The sequence below is a fragment of the Ictidomys tridecemlineatus genome, chromosome 10 (genome assembly GCF_052094955.1).
Source record: "Ictidomys tridecemlineatus isolate mIctTri1 chromosome 10, mIctTri1.hap1, whole genome shotgun sequence".
NCBI lineage: Eukaryota > Metazoa > Chordata > Mammalia > Rodentia > Sciuridae > Ictidomys > Ictidomys tridecemlineatus.
In genome coordinates, this window is record NC_135486.1 from 100202424 (window position 1) to 100220881 (window position 18458).

Here is an 18458-nt window from a genome sequence, read left to right on the forward strand (position 1 = left end):
AAGATGTTAGGGTATGGAGACATCTGTGTGATAATAAAATGCTATTGTACTCTTCACTCATACACATAACAGCTTATTTTTACACACTAAATATTGAATATAAGAATTAATAATAAATAATATTAAATAAGAAAGAAAACAAAGAATTCATAAGTTAACATAAATAAGACGGACATACAATGTATATTTTTTGTACACCTGAAATATCCTGTACTCTGAAAGCAATGGCAAGAGCAACACAATTCTAAAATAAAACCACACAACTGAGCAAAACCCCATCTCAAAACAAAATTTTAAAAATAGCTGAGAATATAGCTCATTAATAGGACACCTGAATTTAATCCCCAATATAAAAATAATAAAAATAAAATCACATCATATACACAAATATTATTGATTAACATATGGAACAAATGCATTCTCCAAAATCAGAATATAGTTTAATCTGTTAGTATGCATTTTAATTTTCTTCTTCTTTTTTTTTTTTTTTTTTTTTGCTATTAAACATACAGGATACAATATGCAAGCAGGGAAGGGCCTGGGGGTTGTCATGGAGGGCACAGGTTTGGGCACCAGAGGACCCCAGATTCCAACATCGGCTCTTGCCACTTCCTAGCTGTGTGACTCAGAGCCCATTGCTTAACCTTGCTAGGCCAATTTTTCCTCTGTGGAATAGGGAGAATGGTAATACCCTCTTCTTAGGGCAGTTGTGAGAACCGAAGGGGAGTCATTAAAGTTCTAGGCTACTATGATCACTACTTTCACTGTGATCCAAGACAGGGCTGAGGCTCCTGGGTCCACTGCCAGGGCTGGCGCATGCGCACAAACACCTGGCTGGCCAGGTGAGACCAGGTGACTGACTAGCACCTGGGTTTTAATCCCCAGGGTCAGGGGGGGTTAGCAGAGAGGTTTTCAGGGCGGGGATATGCATAGAAAGTCACAAGAATGGAGAGTCCTTACTCCTGGTCCCGTGGTCCATGTAAAAGGGAGTGTGCTGAGCTGGTTCAAGACCCGGTCTGGGGGCACCACGGTGAGGACGGGGGAGTGCAGAGAGAAGTGAAGTCTCCTGAGATCTGGCGGTGGTGGTGGCAGCTTCCCTTGGGGGCTGAGGAGGTTGAGAGTGGCAGAGACCTAGGCCTGGGCAAGGGGAGCGGGTAGGGCGTGTGGCCCAGCATGCTCCACAGCTGCAGCAGTGCCGCTTTGTCCCTGCCATTCGGGGACCCAGAGCGGGGCGAGGAGCCCAGGGCCATGGGCCAGTCCCCCTGGCCAGTCAGTTCTCGCGCTTGGATACGACCCCAGGGCCGCCTCAGTCTCCCAGGGCTGCGGGATTGGCGCTTCTCGCCATGGCAGCACCTCTTTTCTGTGTGCCAGGCACTTAACTTGTGCTCTTTCATGCTCCAGCTGCACAGAGAGATGCCGCGCCCTGCCCAAAGTCACACTGCTGGGACATGGTGGGATGAACTTTCAACACCCACACAAATCTATGCCCCTTCCTTACCTAAGATCCTTCTCCTAGCAGTGCTCACAGCTGGTTCCCTGGGGTCCTGGTGGGGCTGCCAAGGGTGTATATGTGACTCACTCTGAAATTGGATGCAGAAGGGCATGTGAGTTCCTTAGGACAGGCTTTTTCCATGCCTTTTGTCCAATTTCTAGAAGGTCTTCCACCCCTAAACTATCATTTGGCCCTGTGTGAGAGAGCAGAGTTGCTCTAAGAGTGACCTTTGTATGGGGGCAAAGGAAAGTTTGATTCCCCTTGAAGCACATGATTCTAATCTGGAACAGTTGGTTGTCAACCACAGAACCAAGGCTCCTCTCCTTGGTGTTGAACATTTATCTAGCCCACTTCGCTACTGAGCAGTGAGGTTCGAAAATAATAGAACCTACCTACACACATAAGTGAAAGTGGGTGTGATACTTTCACTTACATGTAGAAGAGAAATAAAGGGAGGACAACATATGACATGCATTGCTGTCTCACTTATAACCAGAACTTTCAGCTGTGGTGGAAGACAGCATGCATTCAAGTGCTTGCACCTGCTGCTGATGAAGAAGTTTGAGTTGGTTAAAAAAAAAAAAAAGAAAGAAAAGAAAAAGTATTAGGATCTAATTCAAACAAGAAATCAAAGAGGGAGATGAAGATGGAAACTATGAAGAAAAAACTTAGTGTTGGGACAACCTTATTTATGCTAATAAACAGGAAAGGCTAGATTGAACTAGGGATGACGTGCCAAGGTCAATTACAGGCTGCCTCAGTCTACCCACAGGTTGTACTATGACCCTTCCATGGATCCCTTCTTTCCCACCAAGTGGGAGCACATTCTTTGTGTCTTGTGCTTTGAGGTACTGCCACTTGAAGAAACAGTAATGAATTCCTTCGGTTGCTAGTAATAACAAGTAAAATATTAATGAGATTAAAAATTTTTGATTCATTAGGGTGAGATTTATTTGCCATCTCATACTGTTACCATATGTACTAGTCTATGTATACTCAGTATTATAATTTAAATTTATGTTGAGTTAATGTGTAGTGTGAAGAAATTAGTGTGAAGCACTAATTTTCAGATAGTTTCCTTATTCTCCTGAAGCATCCCTTACTACTTACATAATTAAAGCCAAGGGGTGGGGTTTCCTATAAAAACTTTTAGATATTGTGTCTTAAAGTAATGCTCATTTAAAGTGGGCTTGATTAAACCATTTTAAGATAAAAAATTTTGTAACCAGGATGAATCTTGATGATACAGATCCATCCCACCCAAGCATTGTGTGAGGACTAGATCCTGTTCCCCAAACACTAAATGCCCCCAAACACTAAATTGGTGTCCCCCAATCTGTTTGATAATTAAAAATTTTCCTAAATGACATTTCTGCCTCTTTGAGAATAGTATTAAGAACATATCCATTATCTACTTAATTTTAACAAGAATGGGGTGCCAAACAACTTCTTTCTGGGAAAATTATTTTTCTGAATTGTCTGATATATAAAAAAAAAACATGATCTTGGTTAGTGTCACTTTTGTCAATTATTCTAGAATCTTGAGAGGCAAGGTTGATTTCTGTCAGAAAATTTTGTCTGTGTTTAATGGGAATTCACATTGGAAATGTTGACAACTAAACACTAGATTTATTTTAGCAGTTTGATGTGAGAAGAGAGTTGGGAAGTGACAGCAGTGTGGAAGATAGCAGATCTGAGCTGAGTAGAATAGACATTTTGTCATCATTTTGGGGGGTGGGTTACTTACTAGGGGTTGAACCCAGAGGCACTCTACCACTGTGTTTCAGCCTTTCTCCCCTTCTTAAAACAGGATCTTCTGAAGCTGTTGAAGCAGTCTCACACTTGGGGTCCTCTTGCTTCAGCCTCCCAAATTGTTGGGATCACAAACAAGCAGCACCATGCCCAGCTGCAATCACTTTTAAAATAACCCTTTCTACTTACTGGTGTTCATATTAGCAAATTTGGAAAATGTATATAGATGAACATATATCAGTCCTCATGGTATGACTCATTACAAATTATCTTTTCATTTGAAACACTGCTAGTTATGATAGAGAAAAATTAAAATAAAGTTTACCTCAAGCTAGCTACAGTGTAACAAAAATATCTTAAACTTGTTTAACTCTAAAAAGTATGTTTATTTTGATTTTCAAAAATATTGTAAGGTGTTTGCTGCTTATTACTATTGAAAGGTGCTATGGAAACAAACACGTAAATAAAGACTTCTCGGAAGAGAATATATTTTCAATTGTCTATAGATATATTGAATCTCTTTGACCTGAGAAGTCAGCCAAATTGAAAAAAAAATAATTTTTATTATTTTGAGCAAGTAAAATGTTTCAGAGTAAAAGAGGTTAGTACTGTTAAAAATACTGTTAAAAACCATTACTTTTTTTTTTTCAGATTCACATGTTCCCAAGTAAACTAAATAAATAACAAATTACAAAAGTACTGAAAATGTTCCAGTTTCTAAGCATGGAGGATATGTTGTCAAATGGAAAAAAATGCATGCCTTTATGGAGTTTTACATTTGAGAGACATAAGAGTTAACTAGAAGGAAAACAAATAATTTACCCTACAATTCTGTGGCTTATAATTAAGGCATTTCATTGATTTTTAAGATGCACAACTGAGATGCATGGAATCTTAAAATTGGCATGTTGTAACCACGTGACAATTTTTCATCTGAGTGGTACATAGAATAAGAATGTTCTAAGTGTCTTAAATGTGATGACATCTCAGAGGCAATGAAATAAAAAATATATAAAAATGTCAGCACATTTGTTAATTTTTCGCACTAAAACTATTCAAAAGTGACTGGGTAAAAGAAGATACACATTTCTATATCCTTCTTTTTTAGCGGGAAGTGAGTACCAGGGATTGAAATTAGGGGCAATAAGACACAGAGCCACATCCCCAGCTCTATTTTATATTTTATTTACAGGGTCTCACTGAGTTGCTTAGCGCCTCACCATTGCTGAGACCGGTTTTGAATTTGAGATCCTCTTGGCTCAGCCTCCAGAGCTGCTAAAATTACATGCGGGAGACACCATGTTCCACTTCTAAATCCTTCTGTCTAAACTAGAATTTTTTTTTTTTTTTTTTTTGCAAAGGTATACAATCTTTTATTAAGGCTTTCCGGAGGCCCTAGAGAGGGAGGAAGGGGGAGAGGGCCCTGCAGCGTGATGGTTGAGAACCTAGAGTTGCTGAGAGGGAGAGGGCCAGACCTGGCCTCTCCTGCAAGCCAGCCAACCTGCTGCCCATTGGCGCCCTGGTGGGGTCGGTAACCATGGCGACAGAGGTTGCCAAGGGCTAGAGCCAATCAGGGGTCGCTGGGCTATTTCAAAAATCTCCCCGTGGAGCGTGGCGGAGGGGAGGGGAGGTCGCCCAAAGGGGACAGTACCCCTCAACGTGGGACTTGCTGGGGGCTGGAGCGCAGCACCCTTGCAGAGCTTGTGGATGCTGGGCACTTGTGGCACCTTGGGGATGCTGGGCTTGGCAGCCTTCTTGGCCTTGCTGCCCCCGCCACTGCTGCCCTTGTCCTTGGCGGTGGTGGCCTTCAGGGGTGCGCGCTTGTAGGCTGCCCCACCTTTGGCAGCTCTGGGTCCGCGTGGCGCACCGCTCTTCGTAGTTGAGCTTGAAGGAGCTGTTGACTCCTGTGCACTTGATCTGCAGCAGCCTGTGGTTCTGCACCAGGGGGAACCTAGTACTTGAGGTAGGTGCGCCCACTTTGCTGGTCGAATCCCGCCACCTTCCTGGCCTCCGCATAGATGCGGGATAGCGACTAGCTGCAGCAATTGCCCAGCCTGCGGACCCTCTCCACCACCAGCTGGCTGTACTTGCCGGCTGGTTCTTCTTGCAGCTGCTCTTGTACTTCAGGCCACTGGGGGTCCAGAAGCTGCGCTGCTCTCTTGGCCCCCTCGGCGCCCTTGGGCAGCAGGGCCTCCTCCAGCTCCCGGACATGGTGGCCAGTGTGTTGCTGGCAGGCGGCACGTGGAAGGGTGGCGGTGCCACCCCGGGAAGAGGAAGCCTCCTGGCCCCTGGGGGCTGGGGCTTGGGTGGCTCCCTGAAGAAGCGGCCAATGCGGGGCCTGGGGCTAGTGACAGGGCTGGGGCTGGGCCAAGTGTGATCCGGCCAGGGCAGGGGTCCCGGGAAGCTCCCGGGCTCCAGGAGGGCTCGGGGGAGCTCTGGTCAGATGCTGCTTGCTGCTGCTGCTCTGAGGCTGACCGCCATTCAGGCCTGCGAGCTGTGCTCTGCTAAACCACAATTCTTTATTCAGAAGATTCCTGTAGAGATCTTTCTCCTCATGTAAAACAAATGGAAGACCAGTGTTCACAAACATGAGGACAATTTTTTTGAAAAGGGTTTGAGGGAAACAAACTTCTTGGTGCTTTTCCATGGAGAGCACATAGAGGGCAGTTAATGCATTGGAGGTCAAGTTGTTCAGACAATACAAGCAGAATTTATGAAATATGGGTTATTTTTGTTTCTTTGTCCTATTTCTGACCGTTTGTAAGTACACTTATAATTTTTTTCAAGTAAGGCATCCTTAAGTTGAATTTTGATGATTCATAGTTATTGTTTTTATAAGAATGTATTTGAAAACATTTATTCTCCGTGTACACAGTTTATGTGGGAAACTAGCTCCATGATATCTCCTGGCTAGGAAGCCTGTATAAGGACTTTTTCCATCTGATACTGAGGACAGGTTTCATGGGAAACTCAACCATATGAAGGTTACATACCTTTTTCCCCCAGGAGGACTTCAGCTTTAATATTCAAGTGTGGTGCTACCTCCTGGAGATTGTTTGAAATGCAGACTGGTGGTGTACCTAAACCTGTGGGAAGCACCAGACAAGATAAGTGACTCTTAGACTTGAGGGTATTACCAGGATTGCTGGACTAGTACGAAGTTTCTTATTCAGTAGTCTGGGTGGGAGCCTGAGAATTTTAATCTTAACAAGTTATCACATAATGCTGATGCTGCTGGTACAGGGACCATACTTGGAGAACCATTATACTAAAATGTCCTCATTGTACATTTTTCTCCTCTTTCCTGATTTCTTACTCCTTCAAATAGCTTTTTAAAAACAGATTATCATATCCTTTAACTTGATTGAAGGGGGGAAAAAGCATATTTTTGTGATGACAACACCAAGATTGCTATTCAGCATCTAATTTCAGAGCAAAAAATCTCTTTAAAGCTTGGTTTTAAGTCTTATCTAGAGGTGTCTCTTTCTCTTCTTTCTGCAAGTATTCTTTTTAATGTTTAAAAATTATTTTAATGTAGATAACATGTTCTTATGGTTCAGAAGTTAAAATGACAGAGGCATGCTTGGGAAAATCTGATTTCCAACTGCTTTGTCCCCCCCTTCACCCCTCTTTCTTAGATAATCTCCTTTAATTTATTTCCCATAGAAGACAATTGTTTCCTTTTATAGTAGGAGAAATGCCAGTGTGCTTTATTCTTTTTATGTAAAATGTAGCATACTATGTAAGTAATTCTGCCTCATGGCTTTTTCTTTATATGCTCTTGATCTTTTCCTATTAGTATTTATTTAGAAAGAATATAATATTTGTTTATAGAAAACACTTTAAAAAAAAACAGCTGTGTTTAAACAGTGTCCTATTAAGTGCCTGTTTACTTCACCAACCCCCCGGTGGGTATTTGGGTCCTCTCTAGGTTTATCACAGACCATACTGTGGTGAAATAGCTTGTATACAAATCATTTTACACATGTGCATGTATATCTGTGGGATACATTCCTAGAAGTGGGATTACTGCACCAATGGGCAGTGCATTATATAATTTATATATATTAAATTATATAATATTTTAAATATTTTATAGTATATATATATTTATATATACTAAATTATATAATATTATATAATTTAGTTAAATACTTCCTTTCTTAGGTGTTGCACCATTTTAAATTCCCACAAGTACAGTTGCTTCTGGTGATCCATGGAGGTTTGGTTTGAGGACCCCTTTGTGGATACTGAAATTGAAGGATGCTTAAGTCTCTTATATAAACAGCATACTATTTGCATATAACCTATGCACTTTCTGCATATACTTTTAAATTATCTTTAGATTGCTTAGAAGACCTAATACATTATAAATGCCATGTAAATAGTTGTTACACTGTATTGTTTAGGGTCTAATGATAAGGAAAAAAGTTGGTATGTGTTCAGTATGATAATTTTTTTAAAAAATATTTTCACCTATGATTGTCAAATCCAGTCTGAATACCACAGATACAAGAAGGCAGATTGCAGTGTATGAGAGAGTTCCTATTTTTCTAGGGCCTTTCCAATGTACTGTGTACAACCCTTGAATTTGTTAACAGTTTGATAGATAAGAATTAACAATATAGAGTAGTTTAAGTGTCCATTGCTATCATTATTAATGAGGCTGAACATCTTATGCTTAAAAACTAGTTGTATTTTTTTTCTGTGAACTCTCTCTTAATGTGTTTTTTCACATTTTAGTTTTGTATTGCTTTTTTCCCCCTTATCAATTTATAGAAATTTATAAATTGAAGAGATTAGCCCTGTGTGATATAAATTATAATTTTCCCCAGATTTTCACTTATTTTTATTTACTTTCACATATTTTGATATACAGAAATCTTACATTTTTTTCTTTAAATTTTACAGTTTATATTACTCATTATGGTATCTTGATTTTTTTTTAATCTTCTTTTATTTCTATGTGTTGCTGAGGATCAAACCCAGTGCTTCACAAGTGCTAGGCAAGTGCTCTACCACGGAGCTACAGCCTCAGCCCAGGTATCTGGAGTTTAAGTCACTGAAAGGCCTCCAAGATTTTTAGAATTTGCCCATGGTTTCTTTTAGTACTTTTATGTTATCACTTTTACATTTAAATGTTCAAATTAGGATTTATTCTGATGTTCAGAATGATGCATAGGTTCAACTTTATCTTTTTCTGTGTGCCTGTTATTTTTACCTGTTGATTTTAGAGCCCTTCTTTGAATCTCTTATGGTATTGTTAACTTTGGGATGTATTGGGGTATCTCTGGGGTTTGTATTCTATTAGTCTTTTTCTTCATATACCAGTATCACATTATTGGTTTTATAAAGGTTTTAATATCTTTTAAAACTAGTTTCCCCTTGTTGCTTTTCATATTCCTGGGAATTCTTTTTTGCTTATTTTTCCATGAGTACTTTTGAACTGTTTTGTCTAGTTCCAGAAAAACAGAAATCTAAAAGAAATAAACATCAGATTAAATGTATACATTTAAAATCTATTTAACTTCTCCAAACTTTTTTTTCTTTTTTTCAGGTTCTTAATAAAGGTGCTATGAAAGAATGTGAGACAGGAAAACAATTAAATATTTTTACTGTGGTAAGTGGTTTATGATTTTACATTTTAAACATTCTCTAATTATTATTATTTTTTTAAAGTCTGCTTCCTTAAGGTGTAAAAAGGATATTGTTTTAGGAGTGTTTGAGTTCATAGAACCTGTGGATGGTACGGTGGATGCCAATAATGTGGGCTCTTTGAATAATGACATTTTTCTTTCCCTATCTCTTTGACTCTAATATTTTAATTTCTATTATCTTGTCATTTTAAAGTGTGGTTCTGAGAAGAAGATCCTGTATTACATCTACTTGCAACATTCAATGAATTTTTTCCTCTTAAATAGGAAGTTGAAAAGATTTGAAGTAATTTTGGTGATATAGAGGCACTTCTTTATCTTAAAAGTTTGTTGTGATTTTTTATTATAATAATTAGAAAAATTTCTACCCATATAGAATAACATAGTAAGCCCTCAACTCCTGCACAAAGAAATGGCCACCAGTAACTCACTTTGGGAAATTTATTGATGATTATGAAAGTATATATAAGACTTTAAATAAATTACAGTCTCTCTCTATATATGAAGCTATGTGGTCATTTTTAATACGATATATATATATATATATATATATATATATATATATATATATATATTTGTGAGTTGAAACTGATGTGCATAATCATGGGTGATCATTTTACTGGCTGCCTAGTTTTGTTTTTTTAATTATTTTTTAAATTATCAATATATCTTTATTTATATATGCAGGGCTGAGAATCAAACCCTGTTATTCACATGTGCCAGGCAAGTGCTCTACCACTGGGTTTCAACCGGAGCCCTGGCTGCTTAATTTTTCATTATTTAGAGGAATCATACTTTATCTAGCTACTCCTTTCATAACCATTTAGATTGCTATTTGTTTTTATTTCTTGTGAATAATGGTATGTTGGTGATAGTATACTTATTCATTTATCTTCTTAGAGGTATAACTGCCAGGTCAAAGATTATATACATTTTAAATATTGATAAATATGGCTAAGCTGTTTTCTGTAGAAACTATCCCCCTCAATGTCCCTGAGAATTCTTTTTTCAAAACCCTTGCTCACAGCAAGTTCTGTTAATCTTTTTAATCTTTGCTAATCCAATAGGAAAAAAAAGTACACTTTTGAGATAACATGTTTTTTATTGATACTGGAGATTGAACCCAGGGGTACTTCACCGGTAAATTAGATCCCCATCACCTTTTATTTTTTTAAAATCTTGAAACAGTGTCTAGCTAAGTTGCTGAGACTGTCCTTGAACTTGTGATCCTCCTGCCTCAGTCTCTTGAGTGACTTGTATTATAGGTGTGTTCCACTGTACCCAACTATTAAAGGAAACCTTATGTTATTAAAATATTTCTTTCATTCAATATTCTTATTAACATAAAGCATTCTCTTCTTTAAGAATATACTTGTGATTTTTATGTGTCAGATATTCTTAGGCATTAAATGTGATGGAAATTTTTAAATATACTGAGGTTTATTTAGGTCTTTTGCCTTGATTTTAACTCATTATTAATATTTGAAAACGTGAGTGTTGGGGATGTGGCTCAAGTGGTAGCACACTAGCCTGGCATTTATGAGGCACTGGGTTCAATCCTCAGCACCACATAAAAATAAAATAAATTTATTGTGTCCACCAAAAAAAAAAAACCACTAAAAAGTAAATAATTTAAAAAATGAAAACTTGATCAACCAGCTATAATTATTTTGAATATAGAATGTTTTCCTCTGTAAAGAGCAATACTTTTTTGTTATTCACCTGAAGGGAAGCCTAAAGTAACTTTCAAAATAAATTTATTAACAATTTTCAAACATGAATTCCAATGGCTGAATAGCATACAGAATATGATTTCTATAATTGAGTGATAATATAGTGTTTTTGAGTTATGGAAACTATGTGATTGTGCATTCATGTGTAAACCTATGTGTATCTCTTCTGTCCAAAAGATTTTATCACTTCCTGATGTAAATATAATTTTTAATTTTATGTTTGCTTTAGATTTTATTTCAATCAAATAAGAGTTACATATAAAGATGGCCTCAGATGAAGCAGATTCACAACTTTGTCATTGACCTACTGTTTATTCTTTGGCTTAATAATAAAAAAACATTAAACTGTCTTCTATATATAAAGTACATCAAGATTCCTTTTCTGAGGATGCTTTTCTTTTTACTTCAATTAACATTGTTTACTGAATACCCCAAGACTGGGACCGTATGGTCTAACTGGTGACTTATTCACCAGTTTTCATTCAGCACTGAGTACCTACCTACCTGGTAGGCATCCATCCACAGACACTCAAACATTATTTACTTATTTGTTTAATTTTTTTGGTACTGGGGATTGAATCTAGGGGCACTTTACCACTGAAACACATCCCCAGCCCTTGTGTGTGTGTGTGTGTGTGTGTGTGTGTGTGTGTGTATTTTTTTTTTAATTTTGAGACAGGGTCTTTCTGAGTTGCTTAGAGCCTCACTAAGTTTCAAAGGCTGGCCTTGAACTTAGGAACCTCCTGCCTCAGCCTCAACCTCCCAATGGTTGATATATATTGTCATTATTAGGTTAAAGATGCAAAAGAGAATAGCACACATTTTAATTTAGAGAAAACTAACATGGTTTCATTTAAATCTAGATATGCATAACTGTATGAGACTTTCTGCCCTAACGATGGTACTTTGTTTCAAATTTTGATTTGGACTATATTGTATTTAATTTTAAGAATCACATAAGTCCTGTATTTTAAATCATTTTTTCCATTATGGGCAGAGTAAGTATCTGAACTAAGCATGCTACTAGATCTTGTTTAAGATCTGTTTATGTTTCCCAGTATAGACATGGCAATATTTTTCACAATATTGGAAATAAGGATACAGTAAATGCCCCCCCCAAATAAAGTAAATATAATTGTATGGTTCACATTTTCAAAAATAAAACAGAGAATTAGATTGCCAGACTTTGAGTAGAATGAATAAATTCTTGTCTGGGACCTGCCTGTAAAGCTTTTCTGACTCCTAAACCAGTTTTTCACAGCCAAAGTAAACAGAGAGATGGAACTTAATAATCTAATAGATTTAAGCAGTATTTTGTTTCTATTTTATATACTTTATTTCTATTGGAATGCAGGATTCTAAGGACTACATGTAACTAGTTTTAATAGGTATTTTTGCAGAAGTCATTTTCATGTGAAACTTTTAAAATCAATAAAATAATCCTCTAGCAATTTGTATTTGCACCTTAATTTGCCTAGCAACTGTCTTTTTTTAAATATTTATTTTTAGTTGTAGTTGGACACAATACTTTTTTTTATTGATTTATATGTGGTATTGAGGATTGAACCCAGGGCTCCTCATGTGCCAGGCTGGCACTCTACTGCTGAGCCACAACCCCAGCCCTTAGCAATTATTTCTTAATACATAGTCTGAATTAAATCAAGACAAACTTGAAATTACTGGGTCCTCATTATTAGGCCAAATTAATGAGGTTTTCCTGGACTTTTCCTTCTGGTATTCTATTGTGGCTAATGATGTAATCTTATTTGTTTTCTAAAATATTAAAGTTCTAGGTTTTTTAATCTCTGTGACAGTACAGAAATTTGTTTATACAGTGCCTTTCATTTTACTGATGAGTTAATTTCTTTAATTGTGTGCCCTAAAACCTATTAAAAAAATTCCTGGAAAGTGAAAGATTAAAATTGTAATTAAAATGAAGGCTTTCTGCTTTATTTCTCCTTTTACATGCATTTGTTAAAAATTTTTATACTACATTTAAATACATATTAAGACTTTATTACAGAGCTGGGATTATGGCTTAGTGGTAGAGCACCTGCCTAGCATGTGTGAGGCACTGGGGTTGATCAACTGCACCACAATAAATAAATAAATAAATAAATAAATAAATAAATAAATAAATAAATAAATAAATAAAGCAATTATGTCCATCTACAACTACCCCCCCCAAAAAAAGAGACTTTATTACATATCAAATGGGTTGGATTTTCTTCTCTTGAAAGAGTTTCTTCCTATATTAGGCATAAAGCTTAGTTTAGACTGGCAGAGTAAGTGATAATTTGATTTGAATATTGGGTAGATAGTCTTTGGTTAGTTTCATTCTGTAACCTTCCAGCTAATTGTGAATTGCATGCTCTTTGTTCTTTGCTCTTTTTACTTTGGATCTCGTTTTATGGTTGATTGCAATAGGAATTTATTGGTAGGAGCATAGATTATTTCCCCATTTGAACAGATTGTGTGTTTTTATGACAGCTTATTCTGTCACAGGCAGTGTGATTCAACCGGACCCTTGTGCAGAGGTGTTACTATATGACTGTGCAGCCATTTTCAAAAACAACAGCTTTATTGATATATAATTCACATTACCATCAAGGTCACTCCTTAAAAGTGCAATTCACTGAGTTTTAGTATATTCACACAGTTGTATGCCTATCCTGAAGTCTAATACTGAAACACTTTTGTCATATGCAAAGAAGACCCATGCCCTTTAGCAGTCACTCTCCACTCACTCTTGCTCCATGTAGGTATAAATCTTATTTCTCTCTTTGTGGATTTACTTGTTCTGCACATGATATATAAATGTAATCATTCAATATATGGCCCTTTGTGTCTGGCTTCTTAGCCTATTTTTGAGGTAGCACATACCAGAACTTTATTCCTTTTTTTTTTTTTTTGCTAAATAATGTTCTGTTATATGGATACACTGCAGTTTGTTTACCCATTTATCAGTTATTGGATATTTGGGGGACTTTCTTATGATCATGCTGCTGTGAATATTTGTGTTTTTGAGTTGATTTGTTTTCTTTTGGGTAGATACTTAGGAGTGAAATTTATGGGCCATAAGTAACTCTGCCAGAGTGTTTTATAAAGTAATCCTACCATTTTACATTCCCATCAGCAATGTTTGAAGATTCTGTTTCTCCATATTCTTATCAACATTTGGCTGTGGTATTTTTCCATAGTAGTCATCCTAATGAGTATGAAGTGGCATTGCATTGTGGCTTTTGATTTGCATTTTCCTGATAACTACTGATATTGAATATCTTCATGTACTTGTTAGCCATTGTTTATCTTTGATAAACAAATGTCCATTTATATTCTTTGCCAATTTTTAAATTGAGCTGTCCTTTTCTTGTTCAGTTGTAATAGTTCTTATGTATTCTGGATATACACAAATATACACTTATCAGATGTATGAAGTATAAAATTTTTCTTATTCTATAGTCTTTACCTTCTTATGAAGCCAATAGGGTTTTTGTTTGAGTCCAATTTTTGACTGCTTATGCAGTTTTTTTCTGAAATTTTCTATAAGTTAAAAAATATCTTATTTCTCAACATCTTCCATTATTTTTTTCCTACAGAAACAATGATCATTTGGTTAACTATACAATCAGTTAGAGATATTAAAAAATATTTTGTGTTTTCAAATATTTCATCACATTTAATGGAAAAAGCTCAATTTTCTAACCTGATATCCAGTGCACTTTTTTAAAATCAGAAAATGTCTTTGAGTCTTTTACTTAGCTCAGAATGCACACATTATTCTGTAAACATTTACAGGAGTCTAATGTATTCTGAGGACTTGACTGGGCTTGGAGATCCAGGGATGCTTAGAACATGGTTCTGTCCTTAAGGAATAAGAGGTCATGTGCCAGGCTACAGATTTCTACAGAGAGTAATGGCACCAGTCGAGGAGGAGGGGCACTGTCTGGGTGAGAAAACCTCTCAAGGAGTCAGTGCTGGTGCTTTGTCTGCAGAGATTCATAGGTGATCAGAACCTTTTGTTCTATGATTCTTCCTTTCAGACATTTGCTGCTGTGTGCGTTATGTACATTGGCAGCAGTTATTTGTAACAGCAATATTTAGGGATATTGATGTAATGAAATGTAGACATCAATGTGATGACTTTGATACCTAGAAGCAAGCCGGAAGAAAGCCACATTTCTTTGATTTCTTTAGGTTTTCAAGAATGGGAACTTCCTATTACTAATTAATTCAGTGTGATGGGTGAGCTCCAGCCCAAACCTAAGAAGTTCTGGGTAGTCAGAGGTAAAATGTGAGTCAAGGAGAAACAGCTGTTTGACTGGAGAGAAGATTGTGTATAGAGAGTTGGGTGAGTTCTGTTAAAGAAGTTAGATCTTTCTTTAATAATGGAGAGTAATTGATGAGTTTGAGTGTGTGGGAAACATGGTCCCTCCTGTTAACTGCACCACAGAAGCTGTTTGTGAGGACTAGAGACAGGAGACATTTGGGGCTGTGGGACTAGTCCAGATGAGAGCCAATGAGGACCTGAGCTACGGCACTGCTGATAGAAGTGGACACACAGGCTGGAAATGTTTAGAAGGTGCAAGTCTGGATGCTTGCCTGCAATCAACCATTGTAAGTTAAAAGGAGGATTACTGAAGAAGGAAGATTTCTGTAGATTTCAAAGGAATGAAATGCCACAGAAGCCAGCATGATTTTAGGCCCTTGGGGGTTAAGTGACATAGCAGGGGCCATGATCAGGCTTTCCCACAAGAGGGAGGAAAGAGGATCTCCTCCTAGCTGTGCTTTTTAAAATCCCAAGAGGAATCTTTTTTTTTTTTTAAGTATATTATTAGTTTTTACTTGTGGATGAACTTCATTTTGGGTTTTTTTTTTGTGTGTGTGTGTGTGTGTGTGGTGCTGAGAATCAAACCCAGTGCCTCACACATGCTAGTCAATTGCTTACCAGTGAGCCACAACCCCAGGCCTCAAGAGCACTCTTAGCCTTGGGTGTTGTGCTCCCTGCTCAGGCAGAAGCTTTGTTGGGAGCTCCCTGCTATCATCACTAACATTCCCAGAAGTGGAGAAGAATTGTGGAGCAGAGCCATCTGTTCCTCTTTGGTCATTCAAGCTGGCTTGGGCAGTTGTTAATATCTGAAGGGGAAGGTTGAAAATGCCTCAGAAGTTTGTGGCCTGGGTATCCCTTGACAACAGCATTTCTGTGCAAGAACAAGGTTTACAAGTGAGTAGACTACAATGCAGGAAGTAAACAGAGTTCACTTTTAGACCAGCTTAGTTTGGGATGTGACTGTCCAGATGTTATGTTTCTGTAACTATTCACTTGACTTCATTCATTAATAGAAGCCCCTCTAGGGATTGATTATTTTCTTTGCTATGACTTTCAAGAAACTAGCATGAATTTTCAGAGGTACCTTTATAGCTCTTTAAAAAAAGTAATTACAATTCATTTTATACAGTGCAGTTTATTCTGTTTTTGTGTTTTCTGACTTTTTTTTGTACCAGGAATTGAGCCCAGGGTGGTCAAGCAATGAGCCACATCCCCAACTGTTTTTTCTTTTTTTTTTTTGAGACAGAGCTCTGTTAAGTTGCTTAGAGTCTCACTAAATTGCTAGGGCTGGGTTTGAACTTCTAATTCTCCTGCTTCAGGTTTATCAGCCACTGGGATTACAGGTGTTTGCCACCGACCTGGCTGAGCAATCTTTCTTAATGGACAAAAAACAGTGGATGCTTTTTAACTGGTTCTTTTTCGTATGTTAGTGAAGTCTGAATTTAAATTTCTTTCTGCATCTCAGAGACAACAAAATAGTGTACAGCAATTCTAAAAGGATAGAAGTTATGTGGTTTCTGTAAACTTCTTTTCTGGATGTAATCCATGAAACATCAGTGTGTGTAGCAGTTAAATAGGAATTTTGGTCAGAGGACAGTGGAAGGCTGGCCTGGCACTACACTGTTAATTCAACAGCATCATTCAAACACCAACATTCGGGGCTGGGGATGTGGCTTGCCTCACATGTGTGAGGCCTTGGGTTTGATACTCAGTTCCACAAATAACTCATTGTTCTATGTTTTTATTAATAAAATACAAAGTCATTTTTGGAGGAATGAAGAATAAATTACTCATTTATGTATCTTATTTGTTATAACATGACACAAATCATTTGCTTATGTGATAAGCACTGCTACATTTAAGATTAGAATTGTTTTGAATATTTAAAATCACTTTAAACATGGTCAGGATTAATAATAGCACTGCTGGTAAGGTCACTCCATAGATGTCATTTTACTAAAGAGATCTTGATCTTGCCTGGCTTTGCTAGATATGACAATAAAGGCTAGCTGAATGCCCAAACTTGGAAGATAAATTGTTGCACACACCCAGCTCTGCCACTATGTAATTCTCCCCCATGCCAAGGCAGATGGTCAGATCAAGGTGAATTAGATAAAATGGGAGGTACTCATGGTGGGATAAATCCATATTCTCTGGCAGATGTGGTCCCATTTGGGGCCCTCTTAATAAAAGATTCAAGATATACTCTGTGCTGCTACTAATGGGAAGTAGCTCAGTGAACTTAGACAAGTATATTAAGGTCAGTGACACTCTACCTTTCTATAATATTCTTCATCATAACATTGTTGTGAGGATGAGCAGAGCTGCTGCATATCCAATTGGTAGGCACAGTGCCAAGCACATTATAAATTACAAGTAGATCTTACTCCCCAAAACAGTGTTTTTCTTCAAAGTAAAATGCAACAGAAGGGCAGTAATTGACAGTGGAAGCATCATGAGGAACCACAAATTGGATCTTAGCTTCAAGGGAACTCAAGCTGTAGCAGGTGTTATTTCACAATTTTAATTAAAATCTGTATCAGAGGGGGAGATATAAAGTTTTGTAATTTTAACTATAAGTAGTTAAATGTCTGTGCATTTTTTTACCAATTTACCTAAAGCTAATCATTTTCATTTGTAAAACTTCAAAAATCAATAAATAGAGGATGAAATAGCTGAATACTATGGTTGGTTTCATCTTTTGTTTCATGGCTATTGCTTCTCAGTGAAGATGAGAATACTTGGATATTGTGCTTGGAGAGCTCATGGTCTGGGTTCCATGGTTACTGAACACTCAGGATTAGTAGTGTTTAATGCATATATGAATTTGGGTATGATGTGTTTGGAACACGTGCAGAGTAATCATGTCAGTCAAAATTCACTAAAAGCTTATGGTTTAGCAAAATTGTACCTTTGAGAACAAAAAATATGATAGTTCTGAAGAACCTGAAAAAATTTAGAAGAGTAACTATCTAAGGGAATCCAAAGCACATGCCATTCACAGTTATTGCTAACAAGTGATTTTTATGGATTTTGGTGGGCATGGCATGAGTTTTTTGGGTTCTTTTTTAAAAAATTATTTATTAGTTTTAATTAATTATACATGAGAGTAGAAAATGCTTCAATTCATTGTACACAAATGGAGCAGGTGTTGGGTTCTTTTAGAGAAAAAAACCTTGAAGTGTAGTATCATTGCAAGGGGAAAAAGATGGTGGATGGTTTTCAAATGGATGTCCTTGCTAAGCTGTAAAATATCTTGAATATTGTGTCAGAGCTATGAATGGTTATATTATGATGAATAATTAAGGTTGTATCTTTTATAAGATATAGTAATTTCCATTCTTGGTCCAGTTAGCTGAGCTCAGTAATGAAGAATATGCTGTTAGAGTATTATATTTGATACCAGCTGTTAGAATATTTACTTAAAATTTTCTATTTGTTATTGGTATTTTTAAAAAATCATTTGGGTCTGTCTTCACATCATTCTATATTTCTAA